The sequence below is a fragment of the Macaca thibetana genome, chromosome 6 (genome assembly GCF_024542745.1).
Source record: "Macaca thibetana thibetana isolate TM-01 chromosome 6, ASM2454274v1, whole genome shotgun sequence".
Lineage (NCBI taxonomy): Eukaryota > Metazoa > Chordata > Mammalia > Primates > Cercopithecidae > Macaca > Macaca thibetana.
The window spans coordinates 94009978-94030432 of NC_065583.1; positions in this window are offsets into that span (position 1 = coordinate 94009978).

The following is a 20455-nucleotide window of genomic DNA, read 5'->3' on the forward strand; positions in this document are numbered from 1 at the left end:
ATTCCATATCCTTAATATTGTGAAGAGTGCTGTAATAAATATATGAGTGTAGGTACCTTTTTGATATAATGGTTTCTTTCCATTATGTAACCAGTAGATAACCAGTAGTGGGATTGCTGGGTCAAATGGTAGTTCTATTTTTAATTCTTTGTGAAATCTCCATACCGTTTTTCATAAAGGTTGTACAAACTTACATTCCCACCAACAGTATATACACATTCCCTTTTCTCTGCATCTTCACCAACATCTGTGGTTTTTTGACTTTTTGTTAATAGCCATTCCAAAATGGTATACATGGTATCTAATTGCAGTTTAGATTTCCTTTTATTTAATGACTAGTGATAATGAACACATTTTCATATTTTTTGCTGCTTGTATGTCTTCTTTTAGAAAAAATATATTTTCATATCTTTTGCCACTTTTAATGAGGTTATTTGTTCTTTTTTTCTGATTCAATTGAGTTCCTTATAGATTCTGGGTATTAGCCAATTTTCAGATACATAGCTTGCAAATATTTTTTCCCCAATCTGTAGGCTGTCTGTTTACTCTATTGATTGTTTCTTTTGCTGTGCAGGAGCATTTTAAATTAAGTCTCATGTGTTTTTGTTTTGTTGTGTTTGCTTTTGAGGATTTGATCATAAATTCTTTGCTTAGCCAATGTCCAAAAGACTTTTTCCTAAGTTTTTTCCTTTGATTTTTGTAATTTCAGGTCTTATGTGTATGTCTTTAATCCATCTTGAGTTAATGTTTTTATGTGGTGAGAGGCAGTGGGTCCAGTTTCATTCTTCTGCATACGGCTGTTCATTTTCCCCAGCACTCTTATTGAATACGGTGTTTTTTCCCCAGTGTATATTTTTGTTAATTTTATTGAAGATCAGTTGGTTTTAGGTATGTGGCTTTATTTTTGGATTCTCTATTCTGTTCAATTGGTCTGTGTCTGTTTTTGTACCACTACCATGCTGTTCTGGTTACTATAGCTTGTAGAATAATTTGAAGTTAGGAAATGTGATACCTCCAGCTTTGTTCTTTTCTTCTTTTTGCTTAGGATTGCTTTGACTATTTGGGTTCTTTGTTGGTTCCAGGTGAATTTTAGGATTTCTAAAAATTCTATGAAAATTTACATTGGTAATTTGATAGGGATTGAATTTAATCTGTAAATTGCTTATGGTTATTTTAATGACATTGATTCTTCCAACCCATGAGTATGGAATGTTTTTTCACTTGTTTGTGTCATCTATGCTAGTTTGTAGTTCTCCTTGTAGAGGTATCTTACCTCTTTGGTTAAATATATTGTTAGGGTTTTTTGTAGCTATTGTAAATGAAATTAAGTTCTTCATTTGGTCCTCAACTAGATCATTATTGACATATAGAAATGTTCCTACTGACTTCTGTACATTAATTTTGAATCCTGAAACTTTACTGAATTTATTTACCAAATCTAAGAGTATTTTGATGGAGTCTTTAGGGTTTTCTAGATAGAAGATTAGTGCATCAACAAACAGGGATAATTTGAATTCCTCCTTTCCAAGTTGAATGTCTTTTTTTCCCCCTGGTCTGATTGCTCTGACAAGAACTTCCAGAATATGTTGAATAAAAGCAGTGAAAGTAGGCATCTTTGTCTTTCTCCAGTGCTTAGAAATGCTTTTAACTTTTCCCTGTTGAATGTGATGTTGCCTACGGGCTTCTCATATATGACCTTTATTGTGTTGGAGTATGTCATCCATTTATATTCAAGGTTAATATTGATATGTGAAGCTTTGTTCCTATGATATTGTTGTTTCCAATTTTTAAAGTAGCTTCTTTGTTTCTTTTTTATTTATTTATTTAATTATTTATTTATTTATTTTTTATTATTATTATACTTTAAGTTCTAGGGTACACGTGCATAACGTGCAGGTTTGTTACATATGTATACTTGTGCCATGTTGCTGTGCTGCACCCATCAACTCGTCAGCACCCATCAACTCGTCATTTACATCAGGTATAACTCCCAGTGCAATCCCTCCCCCCTCCGCCCTCCCCATGATAGGCCCCGGTGTGTGATGTCCCCCTTCCCGAGTCCAAGTGATCTCATTGTTCAGTTCCCACCTATGAGTGAGAACATGTCGTGTTTGGTTTTCTGTTCCTGTGATAGTTTGCTAAGAATGATGGTTTCCAGCTGCATCCATGTCCCTACAAAGGACACAAACTCATCCTTTTTGATGGCTGCATAGTATTCCATGGTGTATATGTGCCACATTTTCGTAATCCAATCTGTCACTGATGGACATTTGGGTTGATTCCAAGTCTTTGCTATTGTGAATAGTGCCGCAATAAACATACGTGTGCATGTGTCTTTATAGCAGCATGATTTATCATCCTTTGGGTATATACCCAGTAATGGGATGGCTGGGTCATATGGTACATCTAGTTCTAGATCCTTGAGGAATCGCCATACTGTTTTCCATAATGGTTGAACTAGTTTACAATCCCACCAACAGTGTAAAAGTGTTCCTATTTCTCCACATCCTCTCCAGCACCTGTTGTTTCCTGACTTTTTAATGATCGCCATTCTAACTGGTGTGAGATGGTATCTCATTGTGGTTTTGGTTTGCATTTCTCTGATGGCCAGTGATGATAAGCATTTTTTCATGGGTCTGTTGGCTGTATGAATGTCTTCTTTTGAGAAATGTCTGTTCATATCCTTTGCCCACTTTTTGATGGGGTTGTTTATATTTTTCTTGTAAATTTGTTTGAGTTCTTTGTAGGTTCTGGATATTAGCCCTTTGTCAGATGAGTAGATTGCAAAAATTTTCTCCCATTCTGTAGGTTGCCTGTTCACTCTGATGGTAGTTTCTTTTGCTGTGCAGAAGCTCTTTAGTTTAATTAGATCCCATTTGTCAATTTTGGATTTTGCTGCCATTGCTTTTGGTGTTTTAGACATGAAGTCTTTGCCCATGCCTATGTCCTGAATGGTACTACCTAGGTTTTCCTCTAGGGTTTTTATGGTATTAGGTCTAACATTTAAGTCTCTAATCCATCTTGAATTAATTTTCGTATAAGGAGTAAGGAAAGGATCCAGTTTCAGCTTTCCACTTATGGCTAGCCAATTTTCCCAGCACCATTTATTAAATAGGGAATCCTTTCCCCATTTCTTGTTTTTGTCAGCTTTGTCAAAGATCAGATGGCTGTAGATGTGTGGTATTATTTCTGAGGACTCTGTTCTGTTCCATTGGTCTATATCTCTGTTTTGGTACCAGTACCATGCTGTTTTGGTTACTATAGCCTTGTAGTATAGTTTGAAGTCAGGTAGCATGATGCCTCCAGCTTTGTTCTTTTGACTTAGGATTGTCTTGGAGATGCGAGCTCTTTTTTGGTTCCATATGAACTTTAAAGCAGTTTTTTCCAATTCTGTGAAGAAACTCGTTGGTAGCTTGATGGGGATGGCATTGAATCTATAAATAACCTTGGGCAGTATGGCCTTTTTCACGATATTGATTCTTCCTATCCATGAGCATGGTATGTTCTTCCATTTGTTTGTGTCCTCTTTTATTTCACTGAGCAGTGGTTTGTAATTCTCCTTGAAGAGGTCCTTTACATCCCTTGTAAGTTGGATTCCTAGGTATTTTATTCTCTTTGAAGCAATTGTGAATGGAAGTTCATTCCTGATTTGGCTCTCTGTTTGTCTGTTACTGGTGTATAAGAATGCTTGTGATTTTTGCACATTAATTTTGTATCCTGAGACTTTGCTGAAGTTGCTTATCAGCTTAAGGAGATTTGGGGCTGAGACAATGGGATTTTCTAAATATACAATCATGTCATCTGCAAAGAGGGACAATTTGACTTCTTCTTTTCCTAACTGAATACCCTTGATTTCTTTCTCTTGCCTGATTGCCCTATATGGAACATCCAACACTATGTTGAATAGGAGTGGTGAGACAGGGCATCCCTGTCTTGTGCCAGTTTTCAAAGGGAATTTTTCCAGTTTTTGCCCATTCAGTATGATATTGGCTGTGGGTTTGTCATAAATAGCTCTTACGATTTTGAGGTACGTTCCATCAATACCGAATTTATTGAGCGTTTTTAGCATGAAGGGCTGTTGAATTTTGACAAAGACCTTTTCTGCATCTATTGAGATAATCATGTGGTTCTTGTCTTTGGTTCTGTTTATATGTTGGATTATGTTTATTGATTTGCGAATGTTGAACCAGCCTTGCATCCCAGGGATGAAGCCCACTTGATCATGGTGGATAAGCTTTTTGATGTGCTGCTGAATCCGGTTTGCCAGTATTTTATTGAAGATTTTTGCATCCAGGTTCATCAGGGATATTGGTCTAAAATTCTCTTCTTTTGTTGTGTCTCTGCCAGGCTTTGGTATCAGGATGATGTTGGCCTCATAAAATGAGTTAGGGAGGATTCCCTCTTTTTCTATTGATTGGAATAGTTTCAGAAGGAATGGTGCCAGCTCCTCCTTGTACCTCTGGTAGAATTCGGCTGTGAATCCATCTGGTCCTGGACTTTTTTTGGTTGGTAGGCTCTTAATTATTGCCTCAATTTCAGATCCTGCTATTGGTCTATTCAGGGATTCAACTTCTTCCTGGTTTAGCCTTGGAAGAGTGTAAGTGTCCAGGAAATTATCCATTTCTTCTAGATTTTCTAGTTTATTTGCATAGAGGTGTTTATAGTATTCTCTGATGGTAGTTTGTATTTCTGTGGGGTCGGTGGTGATATCCCCTTTATCATTTTTTATTGTGTCTATTTGATTCTTCTCTCTTTTCTTATTAGTCTTGCTAGCGGTCTGTCAATTTTGTTGATCTTTTCAAAAAACCAACTCCTGGATTCATTGATTTTTTGGAGGGTTTTTTGTGTCTCTATCTTCTTCGGTTCTGCTCTGATCTTAGTTATTTCTTGCTTTCTGCTAGCTTTGAATGCATTTGCTCTTGCTTCTCTAGTTCTTTTAATTGTGATGTTAGAGTGTCAATTTTATATCTTTCCTGCTTTCTCTTGTGGGCATTTAGTGCTATAAATTTCCCTCTACACACTGCTTTAAATGTGTCCCAGAGATTCTGGTATGTTGTATCTTTGTTCTCATTGGTTTCAAAGAACATCTTTATTTCTGCCTTCATTTCATTATGTACCCAGTAGTCATTCAGGAGCAGGTTGTTCAGTTTCCATGTAGTTGAGCGGTTTTGATTGAGTTTCTTAGTCCTGAGTTCTAGTTTGATTGTACTGTGGTCTGAGAGACAGTTTGTTACAATTTCTGTTCTTCTACCTTTGCTGAGGAGTGCTTTACTTCCGATTCTGTGGTCAATTTTGGAATAAGTGCGATGTGGTGCTGAGAAGAATGCATATTCTGTTGATTTGGGGTGGAGAGTTCTATAGATGTCTATTAGGTCTGCTTGCTGCAGAGATGAGTTCAATTCCTGGATATCCTTGTTAACTTTCTGTCTCGTTGATCTGTCTAATGTTGACAGTGGAGTGTTGAAGTCTCCCATTATTATTGTATGGGAGTCTAATCTCTTTGTAAGTCTCTAAGGACTTGCTTTATGAATCTGGGTGCTCCTGTATTGGGTGCATATATATTTAGGATAGTTAGCTCTTCCTGTTGAATTGATCCTTTTACCATTATGTAATGGCCTTCTTTGTCTCTTTTGATCTTTGATGGTTTAAAGTCTGTTTCATCAGAGACTAGGATTGCAACCCCTGCTTTTTTTTGTTCTCCATTTGCTTGGTAAATCTTCCTCCATCCCTTTATTTTGAGCCTATGTATGTCTCTGCGTGTGAGATGCGTCTCCTGAATACAGCAGACTTGACTCTTTATCCAGTTTGCCAGTCTGTGTCTTTTAATTGGAGCATTTAGTCCATTTACATTTAAGGTTAATATTGTTATGTGTGAACTTGATCCTGTCATTATGATATTAACTGGTTATTTTGCTCGTTAGTTGATGCAGTTTCTTCCTAGCCTAAATGGTCTTTACATTTTGGCGTGTTTTTGCAATGGCTCGTACCGGTTGTTCCTTTCCATGTTTAGTGCTTCCTTCAGGGTCTCTTGTAAGGCAGGCCTAGTGGTGACAAAATCTCTAAGCATTTGCTTATCTGTAAAGGATTTTATTTCTCCTTCACTTATGAAACTTAGTTTGTCTGGATATGAAATCCTGGGTTTAAAATTCTTTTCTTTAAGAATGTTGAATATTGGCCCCCACTCTCTTCTGGCTTGTAGAGTTTCTGCCGAGAGATCTGCTGTTAGTCTGATGGGCTTCCCTTTGTGGGTAACCCGACCTTTCTCTCTGGCTGCCCTTAAGATTTTTTCCTTTATTTCAACTTTGGTGAATCTGCCAATTATGTGTCTCGGAGTTGCTCTTCTCGAGGAGTATCTTTGTGGCGTTCTCTGTATTTCCTGGATTTGAATGTTGGCCTGCCCTACTAGGTTGGGGAAATTCTCCTGGATGATATCATGAAGAGTGTTTTCCAACTTGGTTCCATTTTCCCCCTCACTTTTAGGCACCCCAATCAGACGTAGATTTGGTCTTTTAACATAATCCCATACTTCTTGCAAGCTTTGTTCATTTCTTTTTCTTCTTTTTTCTTTTGGTTTCTCTTCTTGTTTCATTTCGTTCATTTGATCCTCAATCGCTGATACTCTTTCTTCCAGTTGATCGAGTCGGTTACTGAAGCTTGTGCATTTGTCACGTATTTCTCGTGTCATGGTTTTCATCTCTTTCATTTTTTTTTTGACCTTCTCTGCATTAATTACTCTAGCCATCAATTCTTCCACTTTTTTTTCAAGTTTCTTTGTGCTGGGTACGTAATTCCTCCTTTAGCTCTGAGAAGTTTGGTGGACTGAAGCCTTCTCTCATCTCGTCAAAGTCATTCTCTGTCAAGCTTTGATCCGTTGCTGGCGATGAACTGCGCTCCTTTGCCGGGGGAGATGCGCTCTTATTTTTTGAATTTCCAGCTTTTCTGCCCTGCTTTTTCCCCATCTTTGTGGTTTTATCTGCCTCTGGTCTTTGATGATGATGGTGACGTACTGATGGGGTTTTGGTGTAGGTGTCCTTCCTGTTTGATAGTTTTCCTTCTAACAGTCAGGACCCTCAGCTGTAGGTCTGTTGGAGATTGCTTGAGGTCCACTCCAGACCCTGTTTGCCTGGGTGTCAGCAGCAGAGGCTGCAGAAGATAGAATATTGCTGAACAGCGAGTGTCCGTGTCTGATTCTTGCTTTGGAGGCTCCCTCTCAGGAGTGTACTCCACCCTGTGAGGTGTGGGGTGTCAGACTGCCCCTAGTGGGGGATGTCTCCCAGTTCGGCTACTCAGGGGTCAGGGACCCACTTGAGCAGGCAGTCTGTCCCTTCTCAGATCTCAACCTCCATGTTGGGAGATCCACTGCTCTCTTCAAAGCTGTCAAACAGAGTCATTTGCGTCTGCAGAGGTTTCTGCTGCTTTTGTGGTTGTTTACTATGCCCTGTCCCCAGAGGTGGAGTCTACAGAGACAGGCAGGTTTCATTGAGCTGCTGTGAGCTCCACCCAGTTCGAGCTTCCCAGCGGCTTTGTTTACCTACTTAAGCCTCAGCAATGGCGGGTGTCCCTCCCCCAGCCTCGCTGCTGCCTTGCCTGAAGATCACAGACTGCTGTGCTAGCAGTGAGGGAGGCTCCGTGGGCGTGGGACCCTCCTGGCCAGGTGTGGGATATAATCTCCTGGTGTGCCTGTTTGCTTAAAGCGCAGTATTGGGGTGGGAGTTACCCAATTTTCCAGGTGTTGTGTGTCTCAGTTCCCCTGGCTAGGAAAATGGATTCCCTTTCCCCTTGTGCTTCCCAGGTGAGGCGATGCCTCGCCCTGCTTCAGCTCTCGCTGGTCGGGCTGCAGCAGCTGACCAGCACCGATTGTCCGGCACTCCCTGGTGAGATGAACCCAGTACCTCAGTTGAAAATGCAGAAATCACCAGTCTTCTGTGTCGCTCACACTGGGAGTTGGAGACTGGAGCTGTTCCTATTCGGCCATCTTGCTCTGCCCCATCTTCTTTGTTTCTTTATCTGTCTTTTTTTCTTCATGATTTCACGAAATTCTGTCATGTTGCCATTTGATTACTTTCTCTTACTCCTACTCCATTTTGTGATTGTTTTATAAGAACTGTTAGTTTTATATTTCCATGTGTTTTCATAATAGTGAATATCAACCTATCATTTATTTCCATGTTAAAACTCTTTTGAGCATTCCATGTAGGACTGGTCAAATGGTGACAAATTCCCTCAGTGTTTACTTACCTGGGAAAGAATTGATTTCTCCTTCATTTAAAAAGCTCATCCTGGCAGGTTATAAAATTCTTGATTGACAGTTTTTTCTTTCAACTTTTTGAAAATGCCCTCCCATTCTCTTTTGGCCTGTAAAGTTTCTGCTGAAAATTCCACTGTTAGTATGATGGGGTTTTCTTCATAAGTGACTATACACTTATCTTTGATTTCTCCCATGGGGGAAAGAGAGAACAAAGTAAGCATCCAACTTCCCTATCCTTTTGAGATGTTGCCAAGAAGGCTGCCTCTCACCTCACCCAGAACACTGAAGGAATCTACACAACTATATCAGCTAATCTGTCTGTGGCCTGTTGGGCTAGCTGACCAGCATGTGGACCCCAGTAGCCAGACAACCCATGGACTTTGACAGCTGGTATTCTATATACCACCACAGCTGGAACCAGTACATTTCCACAGTGAGCATGCAGACCTCAGCATCCAGCATAGACCTCAGCAGATGGCTCAAATTTGCAGGATTGAAAGTAGGTACACAACCCTGATACTGTTTCATCAGGAGGGAGGGAGAGAAATGGAGCTTGCACTCATCATTCCAGCATCTTGGCATACTACCCTACAAAAAGGAGGAAGATTAATCTTAGGATTTAGTATGGGTCTTCAGGTGAGCAGAAGGTATGGAAACCTAATAAGTCTCTTTCAGGAGAAAGAGAGAGAAATGAAGCTTTTTCCAACAGCCAGGTGTATTAGTCTGTTCCCTTGCTGCTAATAATGACATACTCATGAATGGGTAATTTATAAAAGAAAGAGATTTAATTGACCCACAGTTCCACATGGCTGGGGAGGCCTCACAATCATGGTGGAAGGCGAATGAGGTACATAGTCACATCTTACATAGTGGCAGGCAAGAGAGAGCTTGTGTAGGGTAACCCCTCTTTATAAAAACCATCAGATCTTGTGAGACTTATTCACTATCACGAGAATGGCACAGGAAAGACCCACCCCCATGATTCAATTACCTCCCATCAGGTCCCTCCCGCAACACAAGGAGATTATTACAATTCAGGATAAAATTTTGGTGGTCACACAGAGCCAAACCATATCACCAGGCATTGCAGTACACTGCCCTAGGGAAAAGGAAGAAGCATTCAGGATGGCTCTAGGATGGATAAAAGTCACATAATCCTAAATCTTTTCCTGCAGAAGAGAATGAAAGAAGTAGAACAGATGCATCCAATAAAAGGTTTGAGAGGCCCCCCCAGAATCCTCAGCTTGGCTGACTAATGAAGGCCTTTCATTGCTAAAGCTAGTCTAAAGACTGAAAAGGATAATAAACAACAACACAAAAGCATATTTAAGGCAGAATTAGGTAGTACTGTAACAGTGATACATAAATAACTTTTAACCCTAATATAAGTGCTACAAGATAAAAGTACTAAGAGTAATTATAGTTGCTGGGTGTAGTAGCATGTGCCTGTAATTCCAGCTACTAAAGAGGCTGAGGCAGGAGAATCATTTGAGTTCAAGAGTTTGAGACCAGCCTGGGAATATAGTAAGACCCTGATAAAAAAATAATAAATAAAAAATAAAAAAAGGAAAGAAAAGAGAAAAAGAAAAATTCTAGCCAAAAATATTTGTTAATAAATACAGAATATAAAAAGAAGCAAATTCAGGCCGGGTGCGGTGGCTCAAGCCTGTAATCCCAGCACTTTGGGAGGCCGAGGCGGGCGGATCACAAGGTCAGGAGATCGAGACCACAGTGAAACCCCGTCTCTACTAAAAATACAAAAAATTAGCCAGGCGCGGTGGCGGGCGCCTGTAGTCCCAGCTACTCAGGAGGCTGAGGCAGGAGAATGGCGGGAACCCGGGAGGCGGAGCTTGCAGTGAGCCGAGATCGCGCCACTGCACTCCAGCCTGGGCAACAGCGTGAGACTCCGTCTCAAAAAAAAAAAAAAAAAAAAAAAAAAAAGAAGCAAATTCAGACATTAATAACATAAAAAGTGTATAGTTTTTATATGTGATTGAAGTTAAGTTGTTGTCAATTTTAAAAAGACTTAAACTAAGATATTTTAAGGGAACCTTAAGGTAACTTCAAAGAAAAAACCCTGTAATAGAAACCAAAACGATAAAGAAAAAAAACCAAAATATATGATTACAAAAATTATTTAATCACAAATGAATACAGTGAGAGACAAAGAGAAGAATAAAAGAGCCACAAAATAGACACAAAACAATTAACAAAATGGCAACGGTATGTCTTTACCTATTAATAATTAACTAAATAGTGGTTAACGTCACTAATCAAAAGACATAGAGTGGCTGAGTGAATAAAAAACCATGATGCAACTATATGCTGTCTATAACTCACTTTATATTTAAGGACACACATGTCTAAAGTAAAAGGATGAAACAAGATATTCTATGCCAGTCGTAAACAAAAGAAAGCAGGTAGCTATACATATATCAGAGAAAATAGACTAAGTCAAAAACTGTCAGAAGAGACAAAGTTGGTCATTATATAATGATAAAAAGTCAATTAAGGAAGAAGATATAAAAAGTATAAATGTATGTGGATCCACCACTGGAGTACATAAATATATAAAGCAAATATTGATTGATGTGAAGAGAGATATACAAAGCAACACAATAATAGTACACACTTCAATATGCACTTTTCACATGGATAGATTATCCAGAGAAATAACAATCAAGGAAACAGCGTAGTTCAACCATACTATAGAGCAAATATACTTAAGACAGATGCATGAAAGTCCACCCAAAACCAGAAAAATACACACTCTTTTCAAGTACCCATGGAACATTCTTCAAGATACATTACATAGATCACAAAACAGGCCTTAGAAAATTTAAGAAGATTGAAATAATACTACATGTCCTTTCCAACCATGTACAATGAAACAAGAAATCAATAGCAGAAGGCCCGGACCTGGTAGATCACACCTGTAATTTTGGCACTTTGGGAGGCCAAGGTGGGTGAATTGCCTGAGGTCAGGAGAATTCACCTGAGAATTCAAGGCCTGAGAATTCAAGGCCAGCTTGGCCAACATGGCAAAACCCTGTCTCTCCTAAAAATACAAAAATTAGTTCGGACATTGTGGCTGATGCCTGTAGTCCCAGCTACTCAAGAGGCTGAGGTGGGAGAATTGCTTGAGCCCAGGAGGTGGAGGATTCAGTGAGCCAAGATTGTGCCACTGCATTTTGACCTGGGCAACAGAGTGAGAACCCATCTCAAAAAAAAAAAAAAAAAAAAAATTCAATAACAGAAGGAAAACTAGAAAATTCATAAATATGTAAAAATTAAACACACTCGGCCGGGCGCGGTGGCTCACACCTATAATCCCAGCACTTTGGGAGGCCGAGGCAGACGGATCATGAGGTCAGGAGATCGAGACCATCCTGGCTAACAAGGTGAAACCCCATCTCTACTAAAAATACAAAAAATTAGCCGGGTGTGGTGGCAGGCGCCTGTAGTCCCAGCTACTGGGAGGCTGAGGCAGGAAAATGGTGTGAACCCAGGAGGCGGAGCTTGCAGTGAGCTGAGATCGCGCCACCGCACTCCAGCCTGGGCGACAAAGCGAGACTCCGTCTCAAAAAAAAAAAAATTAAACACACTCTTTGAACAACTATTTTATCAAAAAAGAAATAGAAAGGGAAATTAGAAAATATCTTAAGACTGGCCAGGCGCAGTGACTCTAGCCTGTAATCCCAGCACTTTGGCAGGCCAAGGTGGGCGGATCACCTGAGGTTGGGAGTTCTGGACCAGCCTGACCAAATGGAGAGACCCCATCTCTATTAAAAGTACAAAATTAGATGGGTGTGGTGGCGGGCACCTGTAATCCCAGCTACTTGGGAGGCTGAGGCAGGAGAATCGCTTCAACTCAGGAGGTGGAGGTTACAGTGAACCAAGATTGCACCATTGCACTCCAGCCTGGGCAACAAGAGTGAAGCTCCATCTAAAAAAGAAAAAAAATAAATCTTAAGACAAACAAAAATGAAAATGCAACATAACAAAACTTATGTGATGCACCAAAGCAGTACTAAGAGGGAAGTTTATAGAAATAATTGCCAACATTAAATAGAGAAGAAAGAGCTCAAATAAACAAACTACATTTCAAAGAATTTGAAAAAAAAAATAACTAAAACTAAAGAGAGCAGAAGGAAGGAAATAAATATTGGAAAATAAATAAATGAAATAGACAATAGAAAAACAATAGACAAAAATAGAGAAAACTAACAGTAGGTGTTTTGAAATGATAAACCAAATCAACAAACCTATAGCTAGACTACTAAGAAAAAGAGAGAGAAAACCTCCAAAAAATAAACTGAGAAATGAAAGAGAAGACATTACAACTGATATAATGGAAATTAACAAGGTAAGAGATAATTATGAACAATAATAGCCAACAAATTGGCCAACCTAGAAAAAAAATAGAAAACTTCCTAGAAACATACAACCTTCTAAAACTGAATCAAAAAGTAGTATAAAGGCTGAAAAGACCAATAACAAATCCTTATTTAAACTAGTAATCAAAAACTTTCCAACAAACAAAAGCCCAGGACTAGGTGGCTTCATAGGCAAATTCTACCAAATATTCAAAGGAGAATTAATACCAATCCTTTTTAAACTCTTTCAAAACATAGAAGAAAAAAGACTTCTAAACTCATTTTTGGAAGCCAGTATTACCCTGATACCAAACCAGACAAAGACACCACAAGAAGAAAACACTGTAGGCCAATATCCCAGATTAATATAGAAGCAAAAATTATCAACAAAATGTTAGGAAATCAAATTAATCAATACATTAAAAGGATAATACATCATGATCAAGTGAGATTTATACTAACCCTGGGATGCAAGGATGATTCAACATATGCAAATCAATCAATATGACACATATTAGTAGAATGAAGGACAAAAATCATATAATCATCACAATAGATGCAGAAAAAGCATTTGACAAAATCTAACATCATTTCATGATAAAAACTTTCAAAAAAGTAGGTATAGAAGGACTCTACCTCAACAAAATAGAGACCATATATGATAAACCCATAGCTAAAATCATACTCAACAGTGAAAGTTGAAAGCTTCTCCTCTAAGATCAAGAATAAGATAAGGATGCCCCCTCTAAGCATGTTTGTTCAACATATTACAGGAAGTCCTAGTCAGGCCAGTCAGGCAAGAGAAAGAAATAAAAGTCATCCAGATTGGAGAGAAAGAAGTTAAATTTCCCTGTTGGCAGACAACATAATCTTATACATAGAAAACCTTTAAGAATCCACCAGAAAATTATTGGAACTCATACTTAAACTTCGTCATGTTTCAGAATACAAAATTAACACACAAAACTCAATTGTGTTATATATATTAATAACAAACTATTTGAATATAAAATTAAGAAAACAATACCTTTAGAATAGCATCAAAAAGGATAAAATACCTAAGAATAAATATAATCAAAGGAGTGAAAGCCATAAGACAGGAAATACTAAAAAACGAGGGCAAGGATAATGGAAAGATATTCTGTGTTCATGAATTAGAAGTCTTAATATTGTTAAATGTCCCTGCTACACAAAGTGATCTACAGGATCAATGCAATTTATACCAAATCCCAGTGGCATATTTTACAGACATAGAAAAACCAATCCTAGCATTTATATGAAAATACAAAAAGTCCTCAAGTAACCAAAGCTATTTTGCGTAAGAAGAAAAAGCTGGAGACATACACTTCCTGATTTCAAAATATAGCACAAAGTTACATTATCAAAACAGTATGGTATTGGCATAGAAACAGATATAGAGACCAATAGAACAGAATAAGGAGACCAGAAATAAACCTACACATGTACAGTCAACTGATCTTTGACATGGAAGCCAAGAATACACAATGGGGAAAAGACAGTCTCTTCAATAAATTATATTGGGAAAACTGAATATCCACATGCAAAAGGATGAAGCTGGACCCTTATCTTACATCGCAGCACCCTCCCAACCAAAAAACCAAACCAAAATGAATTAAAGACTTAAACATAATACCTGAAACTGTAAAACTCCTTGAAAAAAACATAGAGAAAAATATTGACATTGGCCTTGGTAATGCCTTCTTGGAAGTGACACCAAAAGCACAAACAATAAAAGTAAAGATAGACAGGTGGGATTACATCAAGAAAAAAAAAAACCTGCTGCAAAGAAAAGGAAACAATCACCCTAATGTGAAAACAATCTATGGAATGGAAAAAAAAAATGTCAATCATATATCTGATAGAGGGTTAATATCCAAAATACATGAAGAACCCTTACAACTCATTAGCAAAAACCAACCAAGCAAATAACCTAATTAAAAATGGTCAAAGGACCTGAATAGACATTTCTCCAAAGAACATAAACAAATAAATGTCTAATGGAGATGCTCACCATAGAAATCATTAGGGAAATATAAATCAAAACCACAAAGAGATATCACTTCATATCACTTTGGCTGTTATTTTAAAGATGATAAATGGTGGCAACAGGTATACAGAAAGGAGAACTCTTGTGTATTGTTAGTTGGAATATGTATTACTATAACCATTATGAAAACAGCATGTAGCTACTTCCAAATATTAAAAATAGAACCACCATATGATTCAGTAATCCCATTTCTTGGTTCTTATTGAAAGGAATTGATAATATCCTGAAGGGTATATTCCAACATGGTTCCATTCTCCCCATCAAAACATAGGTTTGGTATTTTCACAGTCTCATATTTCTTGGAGGCTTTGTTCATTCCTTTTCACTCTTTTTTCTCTAATCTTGTCTTCACACTTTATTTCATTAAGTTAATCTTGACTCTCTGATACCTTTTCTACTGCTTATCGATTTGGCTATTGATATTTGTGTATGCTGTGTGAAGTTCTCGTGCTGTGTTTTTCAGCTCCATCAGGTCATTTATGTTCTTCTCTAAACTGGTTATTCTAGTTAACAATTCCTCTAACCTTTTTTCAAGGTTCTTAGCTTCCTTGCATTTGGTTAGAACATGTTCCTTTAGCTTGGAAGAGTTTGTTATTATCCACCCTCTGAAGCCTACTTCTGTCAGTTCATCAAACTCATTCTCATCCAGTTTTGTTCCCTTGCTGGCAAAGAGTTGTGATCCTTTGGAGAAGTGCCATTCTGATTTTAAAAATTTTCAGCCTTTTTGTGTTGGTTTTTCCTCATCTTCATGCATTTATCTACGTTTGGTCTTTGATGCTGGTGACCTTTGGATGGGGTTTTTGAGTGGATGTCCTTTTTGTTGATGTTGATGCTATTCCTTTCCATTTGTTAGTTTTTCTTCGAACAGTTCCCTCTGCTGCAAGTCTGCTGGAGTTTGCTGGAGTTCCACTCCAGGCCCTGTTTGCCTGGGTATTACCAGCAGAGACTGCAGAACAGCAAACATTGCTGCCTGTTCCTTCCTCTGGAAGCTTCCTCCCAGAGAGGCACCCACCAGATAACAGCTGGAGCTCTCCTGTATGAGATGTCTGTTGACCCCTGCTAGGAGTTGTCCTCCAGTCAGGTGGCATGGGGGTCAGGGACCTACTTGAGGAGGCAGTCTGTCCCTTAGCAGAGCTCGAGTGCTGTGCTGGGGGATCAGCTGCTCTCTTCAGAGCCAGCAGGCAGGAATGTTTAAGCCTACTGAAGCTGAGCCCACAGCCACCCCTTCCCCCAGGTGCTCTGTCCCAGGGAGATGGGAGTTTGATCTATAAGCCCCTGATTGGGGTTGCTGCCTTTCTTTCAGAGATGCCCTGCTCAGAGAGAAGGAATCTGGAGAGGCAGTCTGGCTACAGCAGCTTTGCAGAGCTGTGGTGGGCTCCACCCAGTTCAAACTTCCTTGTAGGAGAACTTCTCCAACCTAGAAAGACAGGCCAATATTCAAATTCAGGAAATGCAGAGGACACCACAAAGATACTCCTCGAGAAAAGCAATCCCAAGACACATAATCATCAAATTCACCAAGGTTGAAATGAAGGAATAACTGTTAAGGGCAGCCAGTGAGAAAGGTCAGGTTACCTACAAAGGGAAGCCCATCAGACTAACATTGGATCTCTCTGCAGAAACTCTACAAGACAGAAGAGAGTGGGGGACAATATACAACATTTTTAAAAAGAATTTTCAATCTAGAATTTTATATCCAGCCAATAAATGAAGGAGAAATAAAATCCTTTACAGACAAGCAAATGCTGAGAGATTTTGTCACCACCAGGCCTGCCTTACAAGGGCTCCTAAAAGGAAGCACTAAATATGGAAAAGAAAATCCGGTACCAACCACTGCAAAAACATACCAAATTGTAAAGACCATCAACACTAGGAAGAAACTGCATCAACTAATAGGCAAAATAACCAACTAGCATCATAATGACAGGATCAAATTCACACATAACAATATTAACCTTAAGTATAAAAGGGCTAAATGCCCCAATTAAAAGACATAGACTGGCATATTGGATAAAAAGTCGAGATCCATCACTGTGCTGTATTTCCAAGACCCATCTCACCTGCAAAGACACACATAGGCTCAAAATAAAGGGATGGAGGAATATTTGCCAAGCAAATGGAAAGCAAAAAAAAAAAAAAAAAAAAAAAAACAAACAAAAACAAACAAACAAACAAACAAAAAACCAGGTGTTGCAATCCTAGTAACTGATAAAATAGACTTTAAACCAACAAAGATCAAAAAAGATAAAGAAGGGCATTACATGATGGTAGAGGTATCAACGCAACACGAAGAGCTATCTATCCAAAATATATACGTACCCAATACAGGAGCACCTAGATTCATAAAGCAAGTTATTAGAGATGTACAAAGAGACCTAGACTCCCATACAATAAAAGTGGGAGACTTTAACACCCCACTGTCAATATTAGACAGATCAATGACATAGAAAATTAACAAGGATATTCAGGACTTGAACTCAGCTCTGGACCAAGTGGACCTAATAGACATCTACAGAACTCTCCACTGCAATTCAACAGAATATACATTGTTCTCAGCACCACATCGCACTTATTCTAAAATTGACCACATAATTAAAGGTAAAACACTCCTCAGCAAATACAAAATAATGGAAATCATAACAAACAGTCTCTCAGACCACAGGGCAATCTAATTAGAACTCAGGATTCAGAAACTCATTCAAAATGGCACAACTACACGGAAACTGACCAACCTGCTCCTGAATACTACTGGGTAAATAACAAAATTAAAGCAGAAATAAATAAGTTCTTTGAAACCAATGAGAACAACACACAGTGTACCAGAATCTCGGGGACACAGCTAAAGCAGTGTTTAGAGGGAAATTTATAGCACTAAATGCCCACAGGAGAAAGCAGGAAAGATCTAAAATCGACACCCTAACATCAGAATTAGAAGAACTAGAGAAGCATGAGAAAACATATTCAACAGCTAGCAGAAGACAAGAAATAACTAAGATCAGAGCAGAACTGAAGGAAATGAAGCACGAAAATCCCTTCAAAAAATCAATGAATCCAGGATCTGGTTTTTTGAAAAGATCAACAAAATTGATAGACCACTAGCCAGACTAATAAAGAAGAAAAGAGAGAAGAATCAAATAGAAACAAAAATGATAAAGTGGATATCACCACTGATCCCACAGAAATACAAACTACCATTAGATAATACCATAAACACCTCTATGCAAATAAACTAGAAAATCTAGAAGAAATGGATACATTCCTGGACACATACACCCTCCCAAGACTAAACCAGGAAGAATTCAAGTCCCTGAATAGACCAATAACAAGTTCTGAAATTGAGGCCGTAATTAATAGCCTACCAAGCAAGCGAAAGCTCAGGACCAGACAGATTCATAGCCAAATTCCACCGGAGGCAAAAACAGGAGCTGATGTCATTCTTTCTGAAACTATTCAGAGCAATAGAAAAAGAGGGACTCCTCCCTAACTCATTTTATGAGACCAGCATCATCCTGATACCAAAACCTGGCAGAGACACAACAACAAAAAAATTCCAGGCCAATATCCCTGATGAACATCAATACAAAAATCCCCAATAAAATACTGGCAAACCGAATCCAGCAGCACATCAAAAAGCTTATCCACCATGATCAAGTCGGCTTCATCCCTAGGATGCAAGGATGTTTCAACATACACAAATCAATAAATGTAATCCATCACACAAATAGAACCAATGACAAAAAACACATGATTATCTCAGCAGATGCATAAAAGGCCTTTGATAAAATTCAACACGTCTCTCAATAAACTAGGTATTGATGGAATGTGTCTCAAAATAATAAGAGCTATTTGTGACAAACCCACAGCCAACATCACAGTGAATGGGCAAAAGCTGGCAGCATTCCCTTTGAAACCAGCACAAGACAAGGATGCCCTCTCTCACCACTCCTATTCAACATAGTATTGGAAGTTCTGGCCAGGGCAATCAGGCAAGAGAAAGAAATAAAGGGTATTCTAATAGGAAGAGAGGAAGTCAATTGCCTATGTTTGCAGATGACATGATTGTATATTGAGAAAACCCCATCATCTCAGCCAAAATCTCCTTAAGCTGATAAGCAACTTCAGCAAAGTCTCAAGATACAAAATCAATGTGCAAAAATCACAAGCATTCTTATACACCAATAACAGACAAACAGAGAGCCAAATCATGAGTGAACTTCCATTGACAATTGCTTCAAATAGAATAAAATACCTGGGAATCCAACTTACAAGGGATGTGAAGGACCTCTTCCAGGAGAATTACAAACCACTGCTCAAGGAAATAAGAGAAGATGCAAAGAATTGGAAAGACATTCCATGCTCATGGATAGGAAGAATGAATATTGTGAATATGGCCATACTGCCCAAAGTAATTTATAGATTCAATGCTATTCCCTTCAAGCTACCATTGACTTCCTTCACAGAATTAGAAAAAAACTGCTTTAAATTTCACATGGAACCAAAAAAGAGCCCATATAGACAAGACACTCCTAAGGAAAAAGAACAAAGCTGAAGGCATCACACTATCTGACTTCAAACTATACTACAAGCCTACAGTAACTAAAACAGCATGGTACTGGTACCAAAACAGATACATAGACCAGTAGAACACAACAGAGGCCTCAGAAATAATACTACACATCTACAACCATCTGATCTTCAACAATTCTGAACAAAAACAAGCAATGGGGAAACTATGCCCTATTTAATAAATGGTGTTAGGAAAACCGGCTAGTCATACGCAGAAAACCGAAATTGGACCCCTTCCTTACATGTTATACAAAAATTAACTCAAGATGGACTAAAGATTTAAATGTAAGACCTAAAACCATAAAAACCCTAGAAGAAAACCTAGGCAATACCATTCAGGACATAAGTATTGGCAAAGACTTCATGACTAAAACACCAAAAGCAATGGCAACAAAAGCCAAAATTGACAAATGGGATCTAAATAAACTAAGGAGTTTAATTATACTGGATAAAGAAAATGTGGCACATATACACCATGGAATACAATGCAGCCATAAAAATGGAGGAGTTCATGTCCTTTGCAGGGACATGGATGAAGCTGGAAACCAACATTCTCAGCAAACTAACACAGGAACAGAAAACCACACACTGCATGTTCTCAATCACAAGTGGGAGTTGAACAATGAGAACACATGGACACAGGGACGGAAACATCACACACTGGGGCTTGTTGGGAGGTGGAGGCTAGGGGAGGGATAGCATTAGGAGAAATACCCAATGTAGATGACGGGTTGATGGATGCAGCAAACCACCATGACATGTGTATACCTATGTAACAAACCTGAACGTTCTGCACATGTATCCCAGAACTTGAAGTATAATAAAAGAAAAAAGAAAGGAATTGAAATCAGGATCTTGAAGAGACATTGGCACTTCAATGTTCATCGTAGCATTGTTCACAACAGCTAAGACACAGATGTAAAATAAATGTCCACCAATGGAATATTATTCAGTCTTTAAAAAGAAGAAAATTCTGCCATTTGCAACAACATAGATGAGCCTCAAGGATATTATACTAAGTGAAATAAATCAGACACAAAAGGACAAATACTACACAATCTCACTGATACAGAGAATCTAAAAAAGTCAAACTCATAGAAGCAGAGAGTAAAATTGTGGTTTTCAGGGGCTGCAGAGAGGGAAATGAAGAGATGTTTGTCAAAGGATACAAAGTTTTAGTTTTGCAAGATAAGTAAA